This window comes from Bos grunniens, chromosome 4 (assembly GCF_055505025.1).
Source record: "Bos grunniens cultivar Pamir isolate PY7600 chromosome 4, Bosgru_T2T1.0, whole genome shotgun sequence".
Taxonomy (NCBI): Eukaryota; Metazoa; Chordata; class Mammalia; order Artiodactyla; family Bovidae; genus Bos; species Bos grunniens.
This window is the reverse complement of record NC_141168.1, coordinates 98,722,452-98,749,876: the sequence shown is the minus strand read 5'-3', so window position 1 is coordinate 98,749,876 and position 27,425 is coordinate 98,722,452.

The following is a 27,425-nucleotide window of genomic DNA, read 5'->3' as shown; positions in this document are numbered from 1 at the left end:
TTTAAAGGCATAGATCTATATTAGTGTATTACCTATATGTGTGTGTGTGTATATATATATAGAGAGAGAAGATTATGACTTTCAAAAGTTAATTCTACTCCAAGAGAAAAAATAAATTCTAACTTTTGCTTCTCCAATATGTCAGTGTCATGTATTTGACACCAAGATGTACCACTTGACTTTTGTAGAAATTTCCTTTTTGTCTTATGGTACTGAAAGGAACTTCCATTATTTAATTTATTTATTGTATTTTAACCAAATAACATGGACGTTAACTTAAATGACCAGTTGCCCCTTCCCTCTTTACAGTTATGCAAGAATAACCTTAGTAAGCTGTTAAGTCTGGGGTTGCAGAGTACGGTAAATGGTTACTATTTGTCTCCTACAGGTTCTTAAATGTGTTCTAAGGTTTTCATTGAGCAATTCTTCTGATCAAGGGGAATACAAGAGCAACCCTAAGGTCTTGGGGAAGTAAACTAATGTGTCCTGGAGATAACAAGTACATTCTGTGAGCCCCTGTGTGCTCTGTGTTAAATCTGATGTGATTGTGGCATTTTCTACAACATACATACTGTGTGAGAAGCATCAGCCTCTTCTATTTTAACACATTTTGTCTTGAAAACCACTCTCAAAATCATTGTGTCAAATTAACTCAGATTTTAATTCCTCCTCCTCATACCCTCTCTTCAGCTGTTGAAAATTGATCTCAGTCCCCTACCCCACCGCCTCAGGACATCCGTGTTGTCCCAACACAGTTATTAACACCCCTTCCATTCTAAAATCTGCTTCAGGGTGGATAGCCTCCCTGCTTAGAGCCCACCGAGGAAGGAGTCAAGTTAAGGAACTGTGGTGACTGGAAAATTCCCGCTTCGGTGTTACCATGACCATCTGAACACCAGGGTCTGAATGATCACTCAAAAAAATAGGCAGAAATGTCAATGGAAATTTTTCCTGATGTCATCAGTAGAATAGGCCAGGCCACATCTAATTTCTCCTTTTTTAGGGACAACTATAGTTCGAGATCATGTTCACCAAATTTTATAAAAGACAGATGAAAAATAGGGTAATATTGCCTAGAACCCAAAGAATAATTTGTTATGAATTGACACAGGGCTGTCTCAGCCATGGAGAAAGCTTTGACTTTATTACTTACATTATGTGTAAATCGAAAATGCTGTGGATTTATTTACCTGGTATCCAATTACATGGATAAGAATTTAGCATTTGATGGTGATACTTCAGTTTCCCAAGTGGCTCAGTGGTAGAGAATACAGCTGCCAATGCAGAAAATGAGTTTGATCCCTGGGTCAGGAAGATCGTCTGGAGTAAGAAATGGCAATCTGCCCCAGTATTCTTGCCTAGGAAATCCCATGCACAGAGGAGTCTGGTGGCTACAGTCCATGGGCTAGCAAAGAATCTGACATGACTGAGCGACTGAGCATGCGTCCACACGATGGTACTTCCCCTGTAGGCATCATATCTGCGATAATTTAAATTTGAAATAGAATTTTAAATCAGTTACCAATTAACTTACTGATAAATTTCATTTTCTGGTGCTCAAGGATACCTTCCAAGTATCCACTGTGGACCTGTACATGTTTTAGTACCGTATTGTATACTCCTGGGGATACATATATCCCAGATTTGTTGTTGTTGTTGTTCAGTCACTCAGTCATGTCCAACTCTTTCTGAGAGTCCCCAGGTTTACAATGCTTATTTTTAAAATATTCAAACATTAATATACATGACCATTGTGCTGTTTTAATCCTGGTTCTCAGGTCAGCGGTGGGTTTTGTTGTTGTTGTTCAGGGTTTTTTGTTTCTGTTTTCTCATTAAAAATGCATCTTAAACAGTTTTCTTGTGGGAGAAACAAAAACTTCTCTCCAGAAGCAGTGCTGCCACTTTGATGGAAGCCAAGACTAATATGAAACTTGTTTCTCTCCCCAGGATATGAGAATGGCTAGGAAGTGAAGGTAAACAGATGTACATATGGTCACCTTATGCTTTTTTAAACAGTTGATCCAGTTTGTAAAAGATCTGTTCCATTTTCACTGACAGACTCAAGGATATTTCCCATATGGTTTGACCTTGATTCATAATCTGCCTGTAAAAATTGAGGGCCTCATAGCACTTTGCCATTTCTTTTCTTTTCAACTTCAGTTTAACTTTCCTTGTATCTGATTAGACAGAGGTGGGAGAACCTCTAGGCATTGTTCAAGGAATTAGCCAAAGTCAATAGACAGTTTGTGGGAGATTGGGTGTCAGCTAATTTTCTGAAAACTAGAAAAAATATAAAAAGAGAGCCAATTTTTGTGTGTTTTCTTGACATAATACAGCCCAGTTGGGTGAGAATCAGGAAGAACAGGAGGAGGAGCTGCTTCTGCAAGTAAATGTAGACAGAATTAGCACAGAAAAAATGAAGTAGTGTGTGAACCCTTAAACAGTATGTCCATCACCTTTCTGAAATAATTTCTCTGATTCTAAACTCTACAACCTGGAAAAGTCTTAGTTGGGTATGGTGGGAAGGAAAGACATTGTGGGAACATGTAGTTGAATGTCTTTCTGTTTTATGTAGATTGTATTATTCTCTGTACCTGATATTCTCAGCAGAGTCCTTGCTTGTTATCAGAATGGGGTTCTTAGTGCTGGTTGTGCCTAGAATGACTTCATATATTCTCCATGTCATACACATTAACAAAAAGAAAGACTTTTATGCCATTTTCTCTATTTTTTTTTAAAGTGAGCTTGACAAGAAAATCTTAACTAAAAAGCATATATTGAAATCATAAAATCTACAAAGTAGGTATATATTCTGGGGATAAGATAAGCTAAATACAGAGGCACTGAAAAGAAGATGAAATAGACATATTAGATTCTGAGTATTCTGAATGAAGGGTAAAAAAGGAAATTCAGCATATATTTAACCTTAATATATGTATATCTGATTATTTCCTCAAGATGTTTACATGAGTCATTAGATACTATATTTGTAAATAATGCTTTAAAATTTCTGTATTATATTTCCTAGTAGACTCCAGTATACATGTTTCACAAAAATGCTGTCTACAAAAAAAAAAAAAAAAATACTGTCTACAAATAGGAAAAAACCATTTGCTACTGAATTAAGGCAGAGTTTTGCTCTTGTGTGGTTGACAGTTTATTAACTGCTTTACTAGAAAATAAAAATAATTTCTAATTTATTTTAAAACTATGAGTAGGTTTTTCCTGTGGTAATGTATGGATGTGAGAGTTGGACTATGAAGAAGGCTGAGCGCTGAAGAATTGATGCTTTTGAACTGTGGTGTTGGAGAAGACTCTCGAGAGTCCCTTGGACTGCAAGGAGATCCAACCAGTTCATTCTGAAGGAGATCAGCCTTGGGATTTCTTTGGAAGGAATGATGCTAAAGCTGAAACTCCAGTACTTTGGCCACCTCATGTGAGGAGTTGACTCATTGGAAAAGACTCTGATGCTGGGAGGGATTGGGGGCAAGAGGAGAAGGGGACGACAGAGGATGAGATGGCTGGATGGCATCACTGACTTGATGGACATGAGTCTGAGTGAACTCCAGGAGTTGGTGATGGACAGGGAGGCCTGGCGGGCTGCGGTTCATGGGGTCGCAAAGAGTCGGACATGACTGAGCAACTGATCTGATCTGATGAGTAATTACATGAATTAAAAATAAGCCATAATATATTTCAGATAAAATAAAAACAAGCTGTTTAAATTTAAAAGTTTTCATTCTCTTGGATTCTGTAATTCTCAAAAAATATATTTGACAGATACAGAAAAAGTCTTTATTTCTTTGAGAACACAAATAATAACCTAAGCTATCTCAAGTGACTGAAACCTCATCAAATTTTAGGACCAAATTCAAAGCAAAAAGACCTTTATCTTTTTTATTCTATCCATGACTAGTTTTTAAGTCTGAGATGTAAGCCAGTGTTTTGGATACAAATTAAAAATAAAAGATAAAAAAGATGGGGTATTTAACTTCTAAAGATAAACTGAATGTAAAAACATTTTGAAAACTTGAATGTTTCTATACATACATGTCTGCTATCATTCTGCTTCTTTAATCTATACACTTAGCACAACATAAGAAATGATGGACTGGATGAATTCAAGCTGGAATCATCAGATATGTGAATGATACCAATCAATGGCTGAAAGCAAAGAGGAACTAAAGAGCCTGTTAATGAGGGTGAAGGAGGAGAGTAAAAGAGCCAGCTTAAAGCTAAATATTAAAAATAAAACATAATATCATGACATCTGGCCCCATTACTTCATGGAAAATAGAAAGAGAACACGTGGAGGTAGGGACAGATTTCCTCTTCTTGGGCTGTAAAATCATTGCTGGTGGTGACTGCAGCCATGAAATCAGATGTTTGCTTCTTGGCAGGAAAGTTAGGACAAACCTAGGCAGTGTGTTGCAAAACAGAGACTTGACTCTGTCGACAATGGTTCGTATAGTCAAGGCTATGGTCTTCCAAGTGGTCACATGTGGTTGTGAGAGCTGGACCACAAAGAAGGTGGTGCATCGAAGAATTGATATTTTCAAGCTGTGGTCCTGGAGAAGACTCCTGACAGTCCCTTGGACAAACAAAGAACTCAAACTGGTCAATCTTGAGGGAAATCAACCCTGAATCCTTGTTGGTAGGACTGAAGCTGATGCTGAAACTCCAGTATTTTGGTCATCTGATTCGAACAGTTGACTGATTGGAAATGTCTCTGATGCTGGGAAAGATTGAAGGCAGAAGGAGAAAAAGGTGTCAGAGGATGAGATGGTTGGATAGCATCACCAGTGCAATGGACATGAACTTGGGCAAACTTCAGGAGATGGTGAGGTACCGGGAGGTCTGGTGTGCTGCATTTCATGGGGTTGCAAAGAGTCAGACATGACTGGACAATTGAACAACAATGACAATACATATATGAGTTGTGCTTATTTAGGGTAAGTCTACTAATCTGTTGTGTGTATAAATCTCATAGAGGAAATGTACATAAACACAATACAAGCTACTACATGGAAAATGCTCCTAGAGTTAAAAAATACGAGAGGAGATTGAAAGAGAGAATAAGATGAGCAAAGGAAAATGTTGATGAAGAGAAAGTTGTAAGAACAGAACATTTGAGAACATTTAATATAAGCTGGGGAAAATAGAGTGTGTGAAAGAGAGAAATAGTCTGAGTCATAAGTAAAGAAATAAGACAGATATTTTGAGAGAAGTAGTTTTCAATGAAAATAGAAAGGTAGCCATGTCAATGGGAAAAGGAAGTGGCAACTCACTCCAGTGTTCTTGCCTGAAGAATTCTGTGGACAGAGGAGCCTGGAGGGCTGCTGTCCATAGGGTCGCACAGAGTTGGACACGACTGAAGCAACTTAGCATGCATACATTGAAGAAGGAAATGGCAACCCACTCCAGTGTTCTTGCCTGGAGAATCTCAGGGACAGAGGAGCCTGGTGGGCTGCCATCTATGGGGTCGCACAGAGTTGGACACGACTGAATCGACTTAGCAGCAGCAGCCATGTCAAGCTTCAGATAGATTTGGGAGGATAATCACTGTATATTCGTTTGCTGTTATGTTTGAGAATTAAAAGAGTATTAGGACTTTAAGGAGAGTAAGTTCAATAGTTGGTTAGGGTATATCGAATGCATAGCTATAATGAAGAGACAAATAGTGACTAAATAAGCATACAGAATGTTGACATATTTTTAAAGAAATTTGTAAATTAAAAATTAGTCCTGACAGAATGATATCCAGTTAATAGATTTGCAAGCCAAATATGTCAGTTCTACACATTTTCATTTAAATCAGACAGTGCTGAACAGGTCCTAATGAATTCCATATTACAGGCAGCAATGGCACTGACTTCAATATAAGTTAAGTTTAAATAAAAAAAAAGGACCCAAGTTTCCCCATTCACATTACTGAATCATTTTAAGATATGATTTAAAGAGAAACTTTATCTTAACACATGTATATTAACTCATGCTAGTTTGCATTAATTTGCATCATATTTGCAATTGGCAATTAATTTCTCCTATATTATTTTATGAATATTTTAAACTAAAATTATTATATTTAAAAGAAAATCCTGCAGGTTATTAGACAGTGATGAAATATGGTATGCTTCTATTAAATCTGAAACAAGACATATCAAGTATTACAAATTTAATTTTGCATAATACACCATTTTTTTTTTTCTATGCAGCACCAGAAACAACACATCACAAGTCATGCCTAGCACTCATTTAAATACGACCTCAGAGTCACACTGCATGTTACAAATATCTGGGAGCTGTGTGATTAGTTAACATCTTATGCATAACCCTTAAAATTATCACAAGTTCTCAGGAGATAATTAGCTTACTCTGTTTCTATAATAAAATGAACTATGTTTTAGCAATGACTCTCAGGAATAGTAACAGGAAAATGCCTTTAAATCAGATAAATTCAAGAATCGCAGCAGATAAAAATGGAAGAAATATTTATTGTCCCAGAATATTTTCTTTTCTTGATATAACTGAGCTCTAAGGTAGCAAAAAAGCTATCTTCAGAATAAAGCTGAATAATAGGAAGCTTGCCACTCACTGTCACCTATATACACTTAACTCCTCTACAGTTTCTTTTATTTCAGGATGAGAATGCTAAGAAATATATGAGTTTAAATTTTTCTTCTTTCGGTGGAACTCAACAAGTTTTAGATTTTTTCATGGGACAGAGACCTTAGAGCTGAATGGTACTTTAAGTTACAGAAGGATCTGATTCCAATCAGAATGAAGTAGGATTTCCAGAGAAAACATGCTTCACATTCACTCATTGCTACATCTTGAAAACAAGGCAGAAATAGTGCTTTCATCATACACGACACAATACTTGAAGGAGTGAAGACAGTGGATCATTCACTCGCCATTCTTCTTGCCAACATCTTACATGCTTAGCCTGGGACTCCCAGCATCTCCAGACCCAGAAGACAGATGCAGCAGCAACAATAACAAACAAAAACAAAAGCAAAGTGGGAGATCTTTATGTCACATATCGTGCAGGTACATATGAAACGTTTGGGAGGCTATGAGGAGATATTCATGTATACATGCTAGAATCTCATGACTCATGAAGAATCTGTAACTTTTCTTAACCCTCTGAAAAAAAAGTTAGGCATAAAATGTGTGGATTAAATTCTAACTATCACGCTTCCTACTTTGGCTTCTTATTTTTAAGTAACAAGAAATCCTCATGGTGTCTTTTAGCATTAGAGGGGTGAATACAATTTACACTTAATGGCATAACACACTTAATAGTGTGACATTTATCCACAACAAACAAGTGAGTAGACAAGCCTAGCCTGAGGATTCAAGTTACATCAGAATTCAAGCTCCCATACAGGCTAGTTGCACAACTCTCACTTAGAGAACAGTGTTCTCAAGACACTTCATTTCTAATCAAAACCATGCTATTTATTTATGATACGTCTCTGAAATGAAATGTCTCTCACCATTCTTCCAAAGGATTTGGGACTACCTTGTAACTAAATATGTATCCAATCTTTAAGAAAAGGAAACAGCTATTAGTGGGATGTATTTGAGGAAGAAAATAGAGTGAGGTTCCCAAAATCAGACCAAGAAAAGTTGTCAACCTGTAGTAAAAAATAAATTTAAGCTCTTTAAAAATAAGAGCAAAAACTGACACTTGTCATCTAAGAGAAAATGCATTCCATTTCATTGTTTCCAAAACCTGAGAGATATTTATGACAGAATTTTAAGAATTTTGAATACCATGATAGAAAGTGTGCTTGATAAGTTTTTAATAGTGTACAAGGTCCTTTAATAATCAGTAGATTATTGAGAAAAATAATTAAATGTAAGTTTATTAATATGGTGCTGTAGCTGACCAGAGTCATATGTTCATATGCATAGCTTTCTGGTCTTGAGGTTTAATAGAAAGGGAAGTATTTGAGCATTTTCAGCAATAACTACTATATCCCTTGGTCCCACGGTTCTTCAAAATTGGTGAAAGAATTTTGTGTCTTTGTGATATTTTCAATGATATACATCATACAAGAAAAAAAACTGTTGTTTTTAGTATTTTCTCTTAGGTCTAGTTCATTTAATTTACTGATATATTAGCAATATTATTATTTAATTATTCACATTAAGGTGTCTTTGTTATTGAATTATGGTGATAGTATATCATAACTTTGTTTCATGTTTGTTTTTAAATGTGTTTTCTTGGAAAAATTTTAAAGAACACTTATATAATCTCATGTTGATACCTCCTAAGCCCCAATAATCTTTGAAATTTTATCAATACAGAAATCTTATATTCTATGAAAACTTTAGTGTGTTTCTCATGAATCAAAACTTATCAACCAGACTGCTTTGGCTATTCGGAGTCTTTGTGTTTCCATATGAATTGTAGAATTTTTGTTCAAGTTCTGTGAAAAATGCCATTGGTAATTTGATAGGGATTGCATTGAATCTGTAGATTACATTTGTTAGTATAGTCATTTTCCCAATGTTGAGTCTTCTTACCCAGGAACATGGAATATCTCTCCATCTGTTTATGTCATCTTTGATTTCTTTCATCAGTATCTTATAATTTTCTGTGTACAGTTCTTTTGTCTCCTTAGGTAAGCTTATTCCTAGATATTTAATTCTGTTTGTGGTAATGGTGAATGGGATTGATTCCTTAATTTCTCTTTCTGATTTTTCATTGTTAGTATATAGAAATGCAAGTGATTCTGGTGTATCGATTTTGTATCCTGCAACTTTGCTAAATTCACTGATTAGCTCTAGTAATTTTCTGATACTATCTTTAGGGTTTTCTATGTACAGTATCATGTCATTACCAACAGTGAGAGCTTTATTTCCTTTCCAATCTGAATTCCTTTTATTTATTTTTTTGTTCTCTGATTGTTGTAGCTCAGACTTCTAGAACTATGTTGAACAATAGTGGTGAAAATGGACACCCTCGTCTTGTTCCTGATCTTAGAGGGAATGCTTTCAGTTTTTCACCTTTGAGAATAATGTTTGCTGTAGTCTTATCGTATATGGCCTTTACTTTGTTGAGGTGGGTTCCTTCTATGCCCATTTTTTTAAGAGTTTTAATCATAAATGGGTGCTGAAGGAAACCAGGGTTGAAAAAGACACATGTATCCCATTGTTCACTGCAGCAGTATTTGCAATAGCTAGAACATGGAAGCAACCTAGATGCCCATCAACAGATGAATGGATAAAGAAGTTGTGGTACATACACACAATGGAATATTACTCATCCATAAAAAGAAATGCATTTGAGTCAGTTCTGATGAGGCGAATGAACCTAGAACCTATTATACAGAGTGAAGTGAGTCAGAAATAGAAAGATAAATATCATATTCTAATGCACATATACGGAATCTAGGAAAACAGTTCTGCAGAATTTATTCACAGGGCAACAACGGAGAAACAGACATAGAGAATAGACTTATGGACATGAGGAGAGGGGAAGAGAGGGTGAGATGTATGGAAAAAGTAACATGGAAACTTACATTACCATATGTAAAATAGATAGCAAACGAGAATTTGCTGTATGGCTCAGGAAACTCAAACAGGAGTTCTGTATCAAGCTAGAGACGTGGAATGGGGAGGGAAATGGGAGGGAGGTTCAAAAGGGAGGGGATAAATGTATACCTATGGCTGATTCATGTTGAGGTTTGAAAGAAAACAACAAAATTCTGTAAAGCAATTATCCTTCAGTAAAAAAAAATAAAGAAAGGAAAAAAAAAAAAAAAACAACTTATCAACCAGGCTTGTGGTAAACAGTAATTACTCAAAGAACAGGTATTTTGTTATTTATTGAAAGATAATGTGTATACTCTGCACAGCTGAGAATTTTAGGCAGTAAAAAAAATTTTTTTTTTAATGAGTAGATTGATTTGTACTTTTTAAACTCATAGCCCACCACTTTTACAAAAGTAGAGTCTTCTGTGACCTGATTTTTCCTCAGGATCACTTTTGTTTTGTTGAAGTGTTGTAATTAGTTCTCTACTTGGAAGGAAAGTTATGACCAACCTAGATAGCATATTCAAAAACAGAGACATTACGTTGCCAACAAAGTCTGTCTAGTCAAGGCTATGGTTTTTCCAGTGGTCATGTATGGATGTGAAAGTTGGACTGTGAAGAAAGCTGAGTGCCGAAGAATTGATGCTTTTGTTTTGTTTTGTTTTTTTAAATTTTATTTTATTTTTAAACTTTACAATATTGTATTAGTTTTGCCAAATATCGAAATGAATCCGCCACAGAACTGTGGTGTTGGAGAAGACTCTTGAGAGTCCCTTGGACTGCAAAGAGATCCAACCAGTCCATTCTAAAGGAGATCAATCCTGGGTGGTCATTGGAAGGACTGATGTTAAAGCTGAAACTCCAATACTTTGGCCACCTCATGCGAAGAGTTGACTCATTGGAAAAGACTCTGATGCTGGGAGGGATTGGGGGCAGGAGGAGAAGGGGACAACAGAGGATGAGATGGCTGGATGGTATCACCTACTCGATGGACATGAGTTTGGGTGAACTCTGGGAGTTGGTGATGGACAGGGAGGCCTGGAGTGCTGTGATTCATGGGGTCGCAAAGAGTTGGACACAACCGAGCGACTGAACTGAACTGAATATTCCAGAATTCATTTTCATTAGCTATAAAAACAATCTTTGTCTTGATGATTATAAGTAATTATAAAGAATGACTAAAAGTTATCATTAACATGGTTGCAATAAAATTCATTTTTGGGCATAACTAAATAAATAATAACAGACTCTCCATGTCTTAGAGGTAAATTAGTCTTATATCGCTAAATATGACAATTTGAATGTTTGTTTAGTATATTTTAACTGTAAATTAGGATTTATTTTTCTAAAACTGATTTTATAGGTTTAATAAAAGTAGTGTTTAACTCTCATTTAAAATGGTTTCCCAATATGTTCAATTACTTCTTAAGATTAATTCTGGAATGTGATTAGAATCATATGGAAATATATTTGCTTCCTAGCTGCTACAGATGTGTGTATGAATAACTGCATTAAATGGACAAGCATTATTTAAACAGTACAGAGAAAGGACTAGGATACTTATTCTATCTGAAGTTGATTCTTGACCATCATGATTCTTAGGGCAATGTCATAACAATTCTAGATAAATATTCAAAGGTTTTGATTAATATTGAGGTTCTACAACTGATCTTACATATAGTTCCTAGTTCAGAGGTAAAATCAATACAGCAAATATGGCATATCAACAAATTCTTGAATACCTTTTTTATTATGTGATACAACAAAAAAGAGAATGATGATTGAAACAAAAATTGTATGTCTCCTGTAGGATACTTGATTGAAATTTTATAAAACTTAATTTAGACGAAGTTGGTGGTGAGTTTTGAAAAGTCATATGAAAGACTTTTTCTGTAACTTAAAGGTAGTAAAGGCTGCTCTTTTGGCCGAGGGTCCCAATCTTTGGTTTCCATGTTGTGGACTTCTAAGGAACAGGTCAGTTCAAGGCAATTTTGAGGATACTGTGTTTAAGGTTGGTGAATGCTGAGGTTACCCACGTGAAAGTGAGAGTGAAAGTTAGTCGCTCAGTTGTGTCCAATTCTTTGTGACCCCATGGACTGTAGCCTGCTAGGTTTTCTGTCCATAGTATTCTCCAGGCAGGAATACTGGAGTCGGTCACCATTTTTTCCTTCAGGGGATCTTCCCAATCCAGCGATTGAGCCCGCATTTCCTTCACTTCAGGCAGATTCTTTACCATCTGAGCCACCAGAGAAGCCTGTAAAATCACCCATAATCACTGTTATCAAAATATCCTCTTTTTCCTTAATGATTTGCCCTATTTTTGAACAGCAGAAAAAAAAATGTTTCCCAGAATTTTGGACAATGGAGAATTTTAAATACTCCAGAATCATCATCAGTAACAAAGTATAATCTGTCCAAGAGAAACTTTTAAATTCCTTAATCTACTCATGCTCTACACAAGAAAATGTAAGACAAATATAATACCTTATAACTAGGGCACTAAATAAACTAGTTCAAAGCAAACATTTTTCAGAATAAAAGGAGACATGATAAATAATTTCCTAGGACAATAGGCAAAACAGGATTTTCCCAGCAAATCAAAAAGTTGGGACAGCCTGCTTATATTGTTTCAGCTTAAGGAGATGGAGTTAAGCACAAGCACTGAATGACTAATTACAAAATAATAAATTATACATTAATAATTATTTAGAAAAAGTATTATTAATACATTAACTTTAATAAACTAAAATGAATAATTGTCTATGAATATGTTCCTTTTCAGGATGATTATTCTAGGTGTATTTCCTTAATAAACCTTTCTCCAAAGAAAATCTTATATGGTGTTTTAACAAAATCATTTCAAATCCTCACATTTATGACACCTGAACTGTAAGTGTCAGAAGGTAAACTGAATAACGTATAATAGCCCATAAGTTGAGAAAATTGATAACTTTTTTTCTTTGGTGTGAAGCTGCAAATGATCAGTAAACTGGGGAGGTCCAATTTGACCAAATTTTCTTTCCTCATTTTGAAATAGATAAATATAGACATGGTAGGGTAGAATTTCAAAATATTAACTTTATTGCCTTTTATGATTCCTTTTTGTTTTTCTAATTTAGGAAGCTAGATTATGAGACATGCACTGACAGTGAAATACATTGTTAGAGATTAAAATACTAAAAGTGCTCCTGGTTGTTAATAGCCAGCCTAGACAACCCCCCCCCCAGGGGGTACTCAAAACACTGAGAAAATGTGGTAACTCAGACACTAGCTTAGATAAAAAGTAGTCAAAAATGGGTGGAGGAAATACAGTCATACAGAATGAGTATTAAATCCATGACTAAAGTGGGCTTGGATCCAATGCATGATGTAGTAGGGATATGAGTTATAATATAAAAACCACCTGCCTGGGTTTTTATAATTCATATCTCTACTACCATGTGTGATGGAGAAGGGAACGGCAACCCACTCTGGTATTCTTGCCTGGAGAAGCCCATGGACAGAGGAGCCTGGTGGGCTACAGTCCATGGGGTCTCAAAAAATTGAACACGACTGAGCGGCTAACAAAACCGAACCATGTGTGAAATAGATAGCTAATAGGACCCTGCTATATAGCACAGGGAGTTCAGTTTGGTACTTGGGTGTGGCCTGGGTTGGGGGGAAGTTTCAAGATGGAGGGGATATATGTATGTGTGAGTGCTAAGTCGCTTCAGTTGTGTCCAACTCTTTGTGACCCCATGGACTGTATAGCCCACTCCTCTGTCCGTGGGATTTTCCAGGCAAGAATACTGGGGAGGGATGTCGTTTCCTACTCCAGGATATAAGTATGCATATAGCTGATTCACTTCATTGTACAGCAGAAACTAACACAATATTGTAAATCAGTGTATGTTAGCCACTCAATCATGTCTGACTCTTTGTGACCCCATGGACTATAGCCCACCAGGCTCCTCTGTCCATGGAATTGTCCAGGCAAGAATACAGGAGTGGGTTGCCATTTCCTTCTCCAGGAGACATTCCAAACCTGGGGAAGGAACCCAGTTCTCTTGCATTGCAAGCAGATTCTTTACACTCTGAGCCACCAGGGAAGCCCTGTAAATCAATTCTACCCCAATTAAAAAAAAAGAAAAACAAATAGCAATAGGTCTTAGTGCCGAGATGATTTGCTCTTTGATTTTCTAAGGATAGTCCTTCAAATTATCAAGACATCAGAGCAACAAAGATCACCTGCTGTGTATAGGCAGATGGGCCTGACACAGCCACAGGTAGTTTGCCCTGTTCCAAACGTGGCATGAGAACAGAGAAATAATGTTTACGTCTTGGAGAGTATCACATGGGCCCTCATGATCAAGAAGCTATTGATGCAACATCAAACAGGAACTTATTTGACTCAGATGATAAAATGTAGGTGCAAGCTGAGAGAAACTTATAAGTGCTAATATAATCGGTGCCTGTGTGTGAAGCCCCCACTGGAACAAGGACTTACATCAGGGCCAGCAGTTACAGGTGACCGACCTAGGCCAAGGAGTCCATCCCAGTGGCTTGGCACTAAATGACTTTTCATTCACCTCAAAGTAACCCTTAGAGGAAATATGGGGGCGGGGGGGGTGCGGGAGGGGGGCGGCTATAAGTGTGTTGAAAATGAATTTCAGCCCTATGGCATAGTTAGGATTTTTAAGAAATTAGTGTCAGTTACAGAAAAAATTCTTATAGTTTTGGTATATGGTTCATTATGGTATATGGTTCATTTCTACCACCTAACAAATGTAAAATAAAACACGCATATACATGTATACAGAGATTGATGGTGGCATGCTGCCCAACTAATTGTCAGAATTTTGCAATCAAATTGGATGGAAGAAAAATAACCTATCAGTACAGAAAACCTATAATGCATCAAATACGGGGATCTGTAATAACAGCTGGACTTCCCTGGTAGCTAAGCGGTAAAAAATCCACCTGTAATGCAGGAGACCGTGGTTTGATTCCTGGGATGGCAAGATCCCCTGGAGAAGGGACAGGCTACCCATTCCACTATTCTTGGGCTTCCCTGGTGGCTCAGATGATAAAGAATCTGCCTGCATCGAGGGAAACTTGCGCTCGATCCCTGGCTTGGGAAGATCCCCTGAAGGAGGGCATGGCAACCCATTCCAGTATTCTTGCCTGAAGAATCCCCATGGGCAGAGAAGTCTGGCTGGCAGTCCTTGGGGTCACAAAGAGTTGGACACGACTGAACGACTAAGCATACACATGCGCAATACCAGCTATCAACTAAAGATGTTAAATTTTGGTCTTTTTATTTTGCAACTTTCAAATTTTAATTAGAAAAAAGACTAAAAATCAGCATTCAAATTCCCACATTTACATAGGAGGAAAGCAAAACTCAGAAATAAGGAAATAATGACATTAAAATTGACCTTCATAGTTTGTTTTTCTAGATAACCAGCTATCTAGGTTGTTTCTTATAGTTTCTAACAATATCAAGCTCTAACTGGGCCAAATTCAGCAACATATATATCCATTGTTTGAAATGAAAAGGCAGTCTCTTGTGACTCATTAATGAGTAAGAAATACCACTAATTATACTCATATAGTTGGTAGAAGACTTGTGTTTAATCCTGTTTTTACCCTTTACTCTCTGTGTATGTGTCTCTGACTCTTAACTCGCTTGTTAAAATGATGAAGCTCAAAAATAGTTGGTATATATCTTATTACTTTCATTTTGAAAAGAATAGTAGAATTCCCTAAGTGTTCTATATACATGGACATTCAATGTATCTACTATAGAACCTTATAATATTTTCTTAAAACGTACTTGATAACCAACACTTTCTATTGACTAGTTCTGCTGATTGATCATTCACTACCTTCCCTCAAACGTGGTCCGTTGTTTGATGTGTCTGGCCTATGTACCACCATTCTATGTTAAGATATCACTGTGTTGAAATATATATGTTCTGTGCATGTGTGTATACTCACTTGTGTCCAACCCTTTGCGACCCAAGGGACTGTAACCCACCAGGCTCCTCTCTCCATGGGATTTTCTAGGCAAGAACACTGGAGTGGGTTGCCATTTCCTCCTCAACGGCAACCTCAATTGGGATTTCCTTCTCAATCCAGGGAATAGAACCTGCATCTCCTGCATTGATAGGCAGATTCTTTACCACTGAGTCCACCTGGGAAGACTGTGGAATGCTCTAAAAATAGTGACTTGGTCAAAAATTCATTCAGATTTTTGTATAATATCTTATGGAAAAATCTGAATGAATATGTTGACCAACACATTAGAAACTGTAACACAGGGATAAAATTTGGGTTAATAATATTTGGGCTCTTCCCTAGTATTCCAAGTTTTTAAATTCAAGATTGGTATATAGTCTTATTAAAATGTTTGGCTTATGTGGTTTAGAATACTTGGTACATTGTACCTCATAAATGATTTTATGTACATAAAATATTCTATATATCAATATACATATTCTTATGAAGCTTAAGTTTTTTGGCAGTATAATTCATGCATTTGACATATGGTTTTATTGAAAAATGCATATTTGTTATTTCCTTCTTGTTATGGCTAACCAAGCTTTTTTTAAAGCCAGGTATAGATGTTCAGATACTTGGGTATTAATTTTTTTTCTCCAACTCATACTTACTTTAAACACAATGGCTTTAGTCTCTTAACTTTTTAAAACATTATTTAGAAGGATATTCATGGCCAATATTTACTTGTACTTTATTTATTCTTTTGAATTACATGAAAAACTGCATATAAAATGCAAGTGGACTTCAAATATAGATAAAATGATTAGAAAACAATGAAAAATGCATAGACTTAGCTAAAAGACTTAGCAAAACAGACCATTTATTTTAAAAATGCTCTTGTTTTAATTTCATCCTCATTTCATCAAAGAAACTTGAATTCACAATTAATTAAAATAACTGAAGTCAATCACTTATTCAGAGAAGGCCCAATTTTTATATAGTTGAGTAAAACAGAGGACTTAGCAAAATGAATATGGATTTCAGTCCTTCGGTCTAATGTACTCCAAGAGTTAATAGTGAGTCAGTGCAGCTGGGATAGTTTATCATTTCTTATGTAGACTTAAGGAAGACTTTTGGCAGAGATTAACTCTTAGCAAAAAACGTCTGTTTTGTGTTTGGGGAGTTTTTTGTTTACTTTTTAATAAATGAGGCATAACTAAAATATATTATGCAAAAAAAAAAAAAAAAAAACAGATTGCTTCCATGTTTATTCTACCCTGGACTTCAAATTTTCCCTCCTCCAAAACAGAGAGAGCTTTCAATTATGACATGTTCTGAAAACCGAAGTCTCCAATGAAAGAGGCTGGAGTTTTGCCAACTGCTAAAGTACGGATTATATGTGGAAAGGAAGGCTAAGAGTTAAAAGGAGAAGGCCTGTGGGGAGGGGAAATTAATGGGAAGATGGCAACATTCTTTCCAGGTGTAAGTTTGACTGAGGAAGACTCATTTCTTGTCAGGTCAGTTTCAGGACCAGCAAGTAATATTCCCCTATATGACATCCTAGTTTTCTCTCATTCACTCTGTGCAATCTGTATTTAATTATTGGGAATTTTGAGTAATTGTTCATTGGCACTTCAAGTTCTTACATAAATTCTATTTCCATGCAAAGAGAGAATCCCATTCCCAAGATCTCTGCTTTGTTCCCTCTGTGCTGAAATATTTTCGTGTTTCATTTCACAGTGAAGGAAGCACTTGGGTGGTTCACCAGGCAGAATATGAACCATAAGGAAGATTACTTTTCTCAAAAAAGAGAATTATAGATCTTCCCTGAGGCCCAAGGAACAGGTATTAAGTTTCCAGGTCACATATGTAAATTATTTAATTCTCTCCCCTTAAACCTCCAACTTTCCCAATCATCAATTTTTCCCTAGTAAGTCATCAAACTTCAAGATAGCCTTCACTTCCTTAACCTGCTATTACACATTGTTTGGAAGCATTTCCATATGCTTTGCATCATTAAGCCATTTTAACAAACCTCAGGACAAATGTATCATTTTCCCTTCTCTAAGTGGCCATAAGGAGAAAAATAAATTGATAGAATCTATTACAACCCGGAACAATACCAGACAGAAGGAGAAAGAGAGACACTGACCCTTGTAGTTTAAAAAAAAAATCAAATTCATTAAGAAAAATAAAATGAGAAAAGTACATACTCATAAGTAATATATTCATATGTAAACATTATGCAAATGATTTACCAGTAAACAATGTCCACTTCTATCACTGATCCTTTCATATTTCTTTCCTGTGAGTCTTGTCTGGGAAATGAATTGCAAACATTATGTCTCTGAATGTATTCCACCCTCTAATTATCTTCAATGAAGAAAGAAGAAGAATTTGCCCTTTGTCAACTTTTGTCTTGCCCATGTGGCATATCTTTACTAAGAGGACTTTGCTAGAAAAAGTACAGGGTGGCCCTGGATAATCAGAATTCCTTAGTACATACCTAAAGCAAAGGAGAACTGATAAGAGGGATATATCCATGTATGATATTCCTAGGGAGGGACAAAAATGTATCAGCTTGTTTTCAAATACATCCTGATAAATTTGTGGTCAAACCCATTTAGAGAAGCATCATTGACCTTTATTTTCTAGATCAGCCTAATGGCTTTTCGTCACTCATTCTTTTTCCTGCATTGAGAAAATTGCTTAACTATTTTTTGTTTTTTAGCTTGCATTAGTCATCTTCTACCTCGATTTTTTTTGTCTTCCTAATAAAGTAAATATTTTTGGTGTGTTAAGAAAATAGACTTCAGGAGGAATTAGAAAACTTTACCAAATTTGTTAACACAATTCTTAAACATTCAGATAAATACTATAGCAATATTTTGTGGCTGAGTATGCATAGCTAAAATATCTGGATAATTGATTTTTTAAATTTTCACTGGAGAATGAGCTGTAGAGTTGTCTAGATTAAAAATTGTTTAGGTAAATCTTTTCCCTTCTCCAATGTTCATATAGTCAAACTGATACAAATGATTTGCTTCCCTCAAATCATTGAACAAAACAGGCCCAGAAATTGTATTCACTATGTAATAAAAACAAGTGAAATAAGTACCTGGCGTTCACTGAGCATTTTCTGTTTCAGACTATGTGCTCAATGTATCCCTGAACTATCCCTTTTATTTCATTTTAGCAATAGGTTCCATTCCTTATGCATTTTTTGAAGAAATGTTTACAGATATTAAATAATTTTTTCAATGATAGTAGTGATTGAAATTTCTTTTAAATGGGATGGGACAAAATTTCTAATCAGTGTATCTTGTGGAATAAAAGTGAAATAATTTAAGGCATAGTCAAATTAAAATACTATAGCAAAACAACAAGCATTACATAAACACAGGCACACATATAGATACAATAGAAATGCATGGATATTTAGTGCAAAAACCTTAAGAAGCAATACAGTATTGTTTTGTAAAGTTGAATAATGACATACTATGACTGCACAAATCCACCAACGGATATTTGGCTTAGAGAAATTCTTGCATTTATGTACCGGAATATGTATAAAATGTTAACAGCAATCCTGGTCATAGTAAAAAAATCATAAAAGATATCGGAAATGTTTGCCAAAATAAATGGGAAAACTAAGCTGAGGCACATTCCCATAATGAAATGATATGTAGGTAGCAGTAGAAATTAATAAACTCTATGTACATGAAATCACAAAGATTAACCTTAGATACATAATGTTGATAAGAACAAGTATAAGGGACGAACACATTATGATATCGTTTTAAATATTCTCCCAAATATGTATTATTTATGTATACTGTAGACTAAATAAAGGGAATGATAAATACAAACTTCAAAATAGTAGTTACCTCCTAGCTGAAGTCAGAGTGTTGGGGTTTGGGAAACATAGCATAGGTTCATTTTCATCTCTAATTATCTAGCTCTTGGGACAGATCTTCAACTCAGGGTGATATATTTTTTTCTCATTCATAATATTGTACCTAAATTTTTAACGAAGCATGATATTGTAGGGAAGGCAGGTGTGGATCAAGATCAAAAATTCTATAAGTTATATAAGGGAAATATTGCGAAACTTGGGATAAAAAAAGAGGAAAGAATAAGGGACGGTTCTACTGTGTATTAAATTATATAGCTTCTGAAATTTAAAGTGTAATATTAGAAGACAAATAACAGACAAGTGAAGCAGGACAGATTATTCTGAAACAGATACATGTATATATGGGAATTAGTATATAGTGAGGCTTGCAGATAAATCTAGTGATTTATTCATGGAATAAATGGTACTGAAACACTATTTACTTAAATGAATATAAAATTAGATCCCTAACTTTCATCATATTTTTTGAAAAATTCCAAATGTATTAAGTCTATCACTATTAAAATAGAAACTATAAAGCACTAGAATGAAATTAAGTGATACTTTCAAGACTTCCATGTGGGGGAAGTTCTAAGAATGGTAGAAATTCAGCAGCTGTTAAAGATAAAAGAATTAATCATATAAACATTTAAAAAGAACTTCTATTAATAAAAGAAAAGAGAAATGCAGTGAAGAAGAGTTTAAATATCTTTTAGATCTTAAAACAAATGACAAAAAATATTTCTTTTGAAACATTTAAAAATGATGGCTATTCAAACTTGGGATTTTTATTTCTGTTAATATATACATATGTGTATTGCTTTCGTTAATTAAATGGAAATATCATCCATAAAGCTGAGCATTTTTAGTGTTGCTGCTGCTGCTGCTAAGTCACCTCAGTCGTGTCCGACTCTGTGACCCCATAGAAGGCAGCCCACCAGGCTGCCCCGTCCCTGGGACTCTCCAGGCAAGACCACTGGAGTGGGTTGCCATTTCCTTCTCCAGTGCATGAAAGCGAAAAGTGAAAGTGAAGTCACTCAGTTGTGTCCGACTCTTAGAGGCCCCATGGACTGCAGCCTACCAGGCTCCTCCGTCCATGCGATTTTCCAGGCAAGAGTACTGGAGTGGGGTGCCATTGTATTTAGTGTTGAGAAGGAGGATTTCTGGGAAAATGTGCCATTTTTGATAATTAGAATGCAGTTAGCTGAACTGTCATAGATTTAATCAGGTGAGCCCTCAGAATAGCTTTTAAAAAAAGGTATAATGTACAAAACATTCCAAGCTAATTGCCAACTGGTTCTTTTAAATAAACAGCCATTATGAAGGATGGGTAACTGAAGAATGGGTTAGTCCTAAAGGGGCAACATTCTAGTAAATAATCATCTATAATGTGAAGGGTAAATACAGGAAAATGGGCAGGAGAGGAATTCATATCAGAGCTATGGTAATGAAAAATTTCAACCCCAAATTGCTGCTTGATTTCGGAGGGGCAGCATTAAAACAAATAGTGTAGACACAGACAATGACAGCATTGGTTCAAGCTGTGCTCTTGCAAGGAATACCCAAATTTCTAACACCTTCTTTTTCACAAGTCAGCTGTTTAAGAATTAGGATAGAAGTCTCTTTACTTACAATGATTTTGCTGCTGTAAATTAATGATTAAAGTGATTTATTATTCAGTTGTTCAACTGCTGCTTTATTTCTGTTGATCTTTGTTTTTCTGCTTAATTTCTATAAATTACTGTACAGTTTCCCATAAGGTATAATTAAGCAGAATTGCTTAAGTTTTAATTATTGTGTATTATAGATGTTGAAAGCAACATTAGCACTTGGCTTTTAAAAATGTGATCGTATATTTATAAGAGAGCATTTATAAACACATTTACATATAGTTAAGATGAAAAAGGTATTTGAATTGTAGTCATTAGCATATCTTGAAACATATGGCAGAGCAGCGGAGGCCATGGGCCATGCCTTCATTAACTGAACACTGTTTCATCAGAGCCTCAGCTTCCTGTTGTGCCACCCTGTGGCGTTCCCTTCTGTCCCCGAGGTTTCAGTGACAAGGGACAATATGTCCCCAAGGTGAAAATCTGGAAAATATAGCAGATTAGCCCGTAGAGAAGTTCTTATGATTATTTAATCATCCTTAGAGAAGAAACACACAGCACCATTAAGCCGGTTTCCTCGTTTTCCTGTCAGTCTCCATCTCTCCATTGCAGGGGTTGGGGCTGTCAGCCATGCGCAGTGAACACCAGCAAGGTAAAAGGCAGCACATTTTTGCAGCCATTATAAGGCTGAAGTGTTTCAAATTTGCCAGTGTAATTCATGGTCAAAGCTGACATAGATCCTTGTAAGTGTCATGGGCTAATAATAATTTGTTGGATATAATGTTTTTCAGATAATAGATAAACTTTCCTTATTCCTTAATGATGTCATTTGAATAATTTCACTTTACTCCCTATACAAAACTAGAGAATTAGTAAAACACTTTCTGATAAGTGTCAGGGTCACATTTTATTTGTACATTTACTCTGGTACACAGAGAGAGCTAAATATGAGAGACAGTCATCTGTCCCAAGGTATTAGTCATCTTTATGTTGCATCTGCTAAATACCTCACTTTGACACTATCATTGACTCAATGGACATGAGTTTGAGCAAACTCTGGGAGATAGTAAAGGACAGAGAAGCATGGTGTGCTGCAGTCCATGGGATCGCAAAGAGTCAGACACAACTTAGCAACTGAACAACAGTATAGTATTTTTGATTGGAGAATGTGTGTGTGTGTGTGTGTGTGCATAATGATTTTTAGCTTTTAACTTGAGATTAAAATTTTAATAATAAACTCCTATGGTATCTGAAAAAGATACTTTAAATACAAATATTTGGGATCATATTTTTACATTATGCAGTTGCCATTAAGCAACTAAATAGTTGGAAACATGAAATCTTAGAAAATTACCTTCTTCTTTAATGAATGATAATGAATATTTTACTTGGGAGATTCTTGGTGGGGAATTGAAATAATAGCAAAAAATGGAATAACTCAGAGGTACCTAAATGATTGGAGCTATAAAATAATGAAGAAAGAAAGAAAAGAAACATGGATCCTCTACTTGATTACATGGATCTTCAGGAAAGGAATTACTAGTAACAGTCTAGTCTTAAATTCAGGAAACTTGTCAAAATTATTTAAGTTAACAGTCCTCTCAAAAATACTGCTAACAGCACAAACAGATTCCAACCGTATGCAAGGTATGTGTAGGCATCAATGGAATAATAATTCCTTACAAGAAATGGTCTTATTTTAAAAGGAAATATTATCTTGTTATTTTCATCCTTTACTTTCACCTAAACATAGATGTATATTATAAAAAATTTTTTAAATTTTCTTCAGATCTATAAAATTTCTGCTTTTCTATTATAGTTATTGTATGTGTTTTTTTAAGGTAGTGTACTGTACTATAGACAGAACAAAAGAGAGAGAAAAATAATAAAGCATAACCCCTTTATTCAAGGTTATAATTTTCCGCGTGTGTCAGTCTCTCAGTCATGTCCGACTGTTTGTGACCCTATGGACTATAGCCCACCAGGCTCCTCTGTCCATGGGATTTTCCAGGCAAGAATACTGGAGTATTCATTCTCCAGTATTCAGAGAAGGCTAGCCATTCCCTTCTCCCAGGGATCTTCTGGATTCAGAGCTCAAACCCAGGTCTCCTGCATTGCAGAAGGATTCTTTACCATCTGAGCCACCAGTGCAGCCCTCTACTCTCCTATAAGGCATAAAATCAAATATTCAAGTCTGATGATAACAATTACTACTCTGCCCTTCCATTCAAAGATGGAGTCAGCTTTCTTGTCTCTAGCCTTTCTTGTCTCTTGTCTTCTAGAGCACAGACTCTGAAGCCAAAGTGCCTCAGTTTGAAGTCAACTCTATCACAAACCAGGTCTGAGACCTGAACAAGTGACTAAAGAATTCTGAGCCTTAGTTTCCTTACAGAAATATTATTGACTACTACCTCACTAGGTTGTTCAACACATAAGTTAACTTATGTGAAATATCGAGAACATAGTCAGTGCTTTATTATTATTTAAAGGTTATTCATTCTTCCACTAAAAGAAAATGTCTGTAGATCTTTCCCTCCTCTAGCCTCCCCACTATACACCAGAATTTTGACCCCCATCTTCTTCCTTTCCAGAACCAAAGGTTTTAACAGAGGTCACTCAGTGGCAGCAGGCAGTGAGGGAAAGGCAGTGCAGAGTGAAGTGTATCATTATCGACCCTCTGTCAACAACAGCAACTTGCAGGACATTGGGCCAAGTAGGAAGGTCAATTTTGACTTATCAGATGAGCATTTCATAAAATACTTTCATTTTTGTCTTATCAGATGAGAATTTCATAAAAGACTACTTCTGGCACAGCAAACTCTACCCATCTGTTTCCTTGCCATAACTGTTGGTATTCAATGTGAGCCCAGGCTGCTAGCACTGAGATTGTTCTATCTGTGTATAGAACAAAGATGAAGACAAAGAAAATAGAAACAACCAATGGACTGATGATATTGCTAACTACCAGTGTTCAAAAAAATATGTTCTAAAGTATTTCTAATACTCGCCAGAATATGTTTAAGTAAAATATTAATTAACTGGCCTATACATCTCTTTATGATGAACCAGGAAGTTACAGTATCAAATCATATAAATATATTTGCTTTGGGGAATTCCCTTTTGGACCCTTTTATTTTTCATCATCTCATCTCATATCATGAGTCCCCAGAAATATGCCGAGCTAATATTGCCAACTGAGTTCTTCCAAGCAGGGATGACATCAGCCATCTGTCACACAGTACTAATGCTGGGAAGCAGAGCCAACTATAGAGAAAATAAATACCTTTCATATCGATTAGCCAAATATTTATGTTGAGAATGAAATGATTAAAATCTCACTATTCAAGCTAATTACCCTAAGTGAATATTTGCTTCTAAGTGAACAATATACTAGCAATGCACTTGCCCCATTGCTTTGCTAAACCGGATTTCATTTTGAACATGTGCAGTGCATGAGGGGCTCATGCTAGACTTTGCAAGGTGTTGCCCTAAACTACTGTTGTGATCTTTCAGTCTGCAGGTATATCTCCTGCCGCCTTGGTAGATTCATTCTATACACTGAGATGTACTGGTTTCCAGCTGGCTGTTATCTTGTTCTATTTTAAGTTACTCAGTCTTTTCAAGTCTGAGACTTTGGAGTTGGTCATTGCAGGGTCACACAATTGGTGTTCGCTAATGCTGATTTGATGCTGAAGCATTTATTTTTCTAGAAGTGCTTATTTAAAGATGGGCTAAATGGTTACCTGTCTTGATTACAATAGATGATTACATTATTTTGTAAATTGAGTAACCCTATTCAAAGACATAAGACATTTTTCCAAAATCGTCTGCTGCTATTGTGGTTACTGAGTCATTTGGTGTCAACAGGGAAGACATTGAGTGAACTGCTAATTCAGCTTTTATAGAATACAGATATACATGTGGTGATGGTTGGGAGGGGGACAGAATTTGTTCTATATAACATCTAAGTCTATGGAGAGATTAGCCATTTCAGAATATGGTTATTGTGTATTTTTGCTTCTGGGAAAGAAGTGAAATTTAGTGTTTCATAATTTGATTAGGTAGTCAAAGGTGCTTTGAGCTTTATTCCAGGTGACTTAAAGGTCACAGTATAGAATGCTTTTGTAAACTCAAGTATATCCATTTAGTTTGGCTGGAAACAGCATCCTTTTCTAAAATAAATGAAACGTGATGATACAAAAATATTTTGGGAAAGTCTGCAGCTTTATATAGTAACCAAAGTCAAAGGGTTATGTGACCAATCTAAAAGATCAATTACACTTAAGCCACTCTGGATCACCGCTCTGTGTGCTTTCCAGGGGAGTCTAAAATACAACTGAATTGAATAAACACTTATTTCATCTACTGTTTTGTCTAAATATTAACTTCTTCAGATATTTAAAGAATGTGAGTAAATGGATCATCTGCTTAGATATTTGTCCTGGCCACTGAAAATTTCAGAGGAAAAATGAATGAAGATCTACAGAGATATATTTTAAAAATTAATTTAACAAAACAGCATATCATTTTGCCCTGGAGGGCACCACTAATTTTCATAATAAAAGCATTAACTTATAAAATATATTTTCAAACTATACAATTTTCACTTTATTATATTATTGTACAATGTCTGTAAGAAAGTAACACATATTTCTGAACTAATTGAAAAACAAAGCAAGTTGCAATTGAGGGGCCAAATCATTACAATTTTTGCTGTACTTAGACATGGCTTTTCTATACAAAGCTACTGCCTTAGGCAAAACTACCACCACTGTTCTAGGATCTTGACCAGAGCAGGTCTTCCTGCTTCTGCTTTCTTACTCCTCCGGGGAGGAATCTGCCCCTGGTATGCAGTTTGACACGGGGACTGCTGCTACAAGTCAGCTAACTTCAAAGTTGAAAATGGAAATTATCTGCTGAGCAGACTCATTTATTCTTCAAATAACTTCTCCCCTGGGCAGGAGGAGTATATTGGTGGAAAAAGGAGGGTCCCACTATTTGAGCACGTCTACACAGAGGAAAGAGTGAAAATGGCCAATAAGCATTCTCTTCTGACATACTACTTTAAAAAACAGTTTAATATTTTCTGCTTTACATAGACATGGGATAATTTCTTCTTCCTTTAATTACCCACTATAAAACTTCATGTGCATTTCCCCTCATTTTTCTTTAGGTAAATATAAATGTTCATTGTAGAAGTTAATTTTGTTGCATAACAGACTAGACTAAAACTTGGTGGTTTAAGTCAATAACATTGCACATGTTCATAATTCTGTAGATTAGCAGCTTAAACAGGACTGATCTAGGATGCTTCCTCTGTGTATCACATCATTCTGGCTGATCTCGGTCCTGCAGTTTGGGTCAGTTGTAGTATCTGCTTGAGCTGGATTGTCCTGGATAGCCACATGGACATATCTGGTTGATCTCTGGGCTCTTAATGTGGCTAAGCTGGTTCTCTTCTGTATGATTTCCCATCTTCCAGGGGTATAGCAAGCTTCTTTAGATGATCGTGGAAGCATTCCAAGACAGTGAAAGCAAGACAACAGGAGAGAGGGAAAGGAAGAGAGAAAGAGAGAAGGAGAGAACAAGAGGGAGGCTGAGAGAGAGATAGGTATACTGTTTTATATTTGAGGTTGCAGACTGTGAAATCGTCATGAAATAAAATGAATTGAGTAATAATTATGTGTGAAAAGCATATGAAAGAAATGATTAAGGTATTAAAATTATACATATAATAATATATTATTTGTACAATACATAATTATAATACAGTATAAATAGAACATAAAATAATATAGCATAAATGTTATATATTATATATTATAACTATATCATTATATAATAATAAATAAAATTATAAATGAAAAACAAAGAAGATATACAAGTAATCAGAAAAATGTGAAAGTGTAAAACTTTGGAAAGAAATTAAAGGCTGAATAAATTTTAAAATATAGAATATGATGAGCCAAAGTAGATTAAGTGATCATAAGAGATTTAAAAGATCAAACTGAAGAGAGCTGAGAAAAAGAAAAAAGATAAGTAAAATGCTTCCCAAAATGTAAAATGTGTTGTTTCCTGAATAAGAAAATTTATGTTCCTGAATAGACAATGTACATATAGGGACAATATACCTTTCGATTGAGAAAATTGTTAGACAACTTGAGAAATACTTCAGTAATATTAGGTTTCAAAGAAAAAAAATCTCCAGTTCCTCTAGGCAGAAAGACTAAGTCACTTACAAAGGAAAGAAAATCAATATGATGTCAAATACTTCTGCAACACTGATTGCAAAAAATAGAGTGAAGTAGTATTTACCAGAGAGTCAGCTGTCATGTCAGGAGTTTATATCCAGCCAAACTGTCCCCCAGTAATCAACTCCACACACACACAAC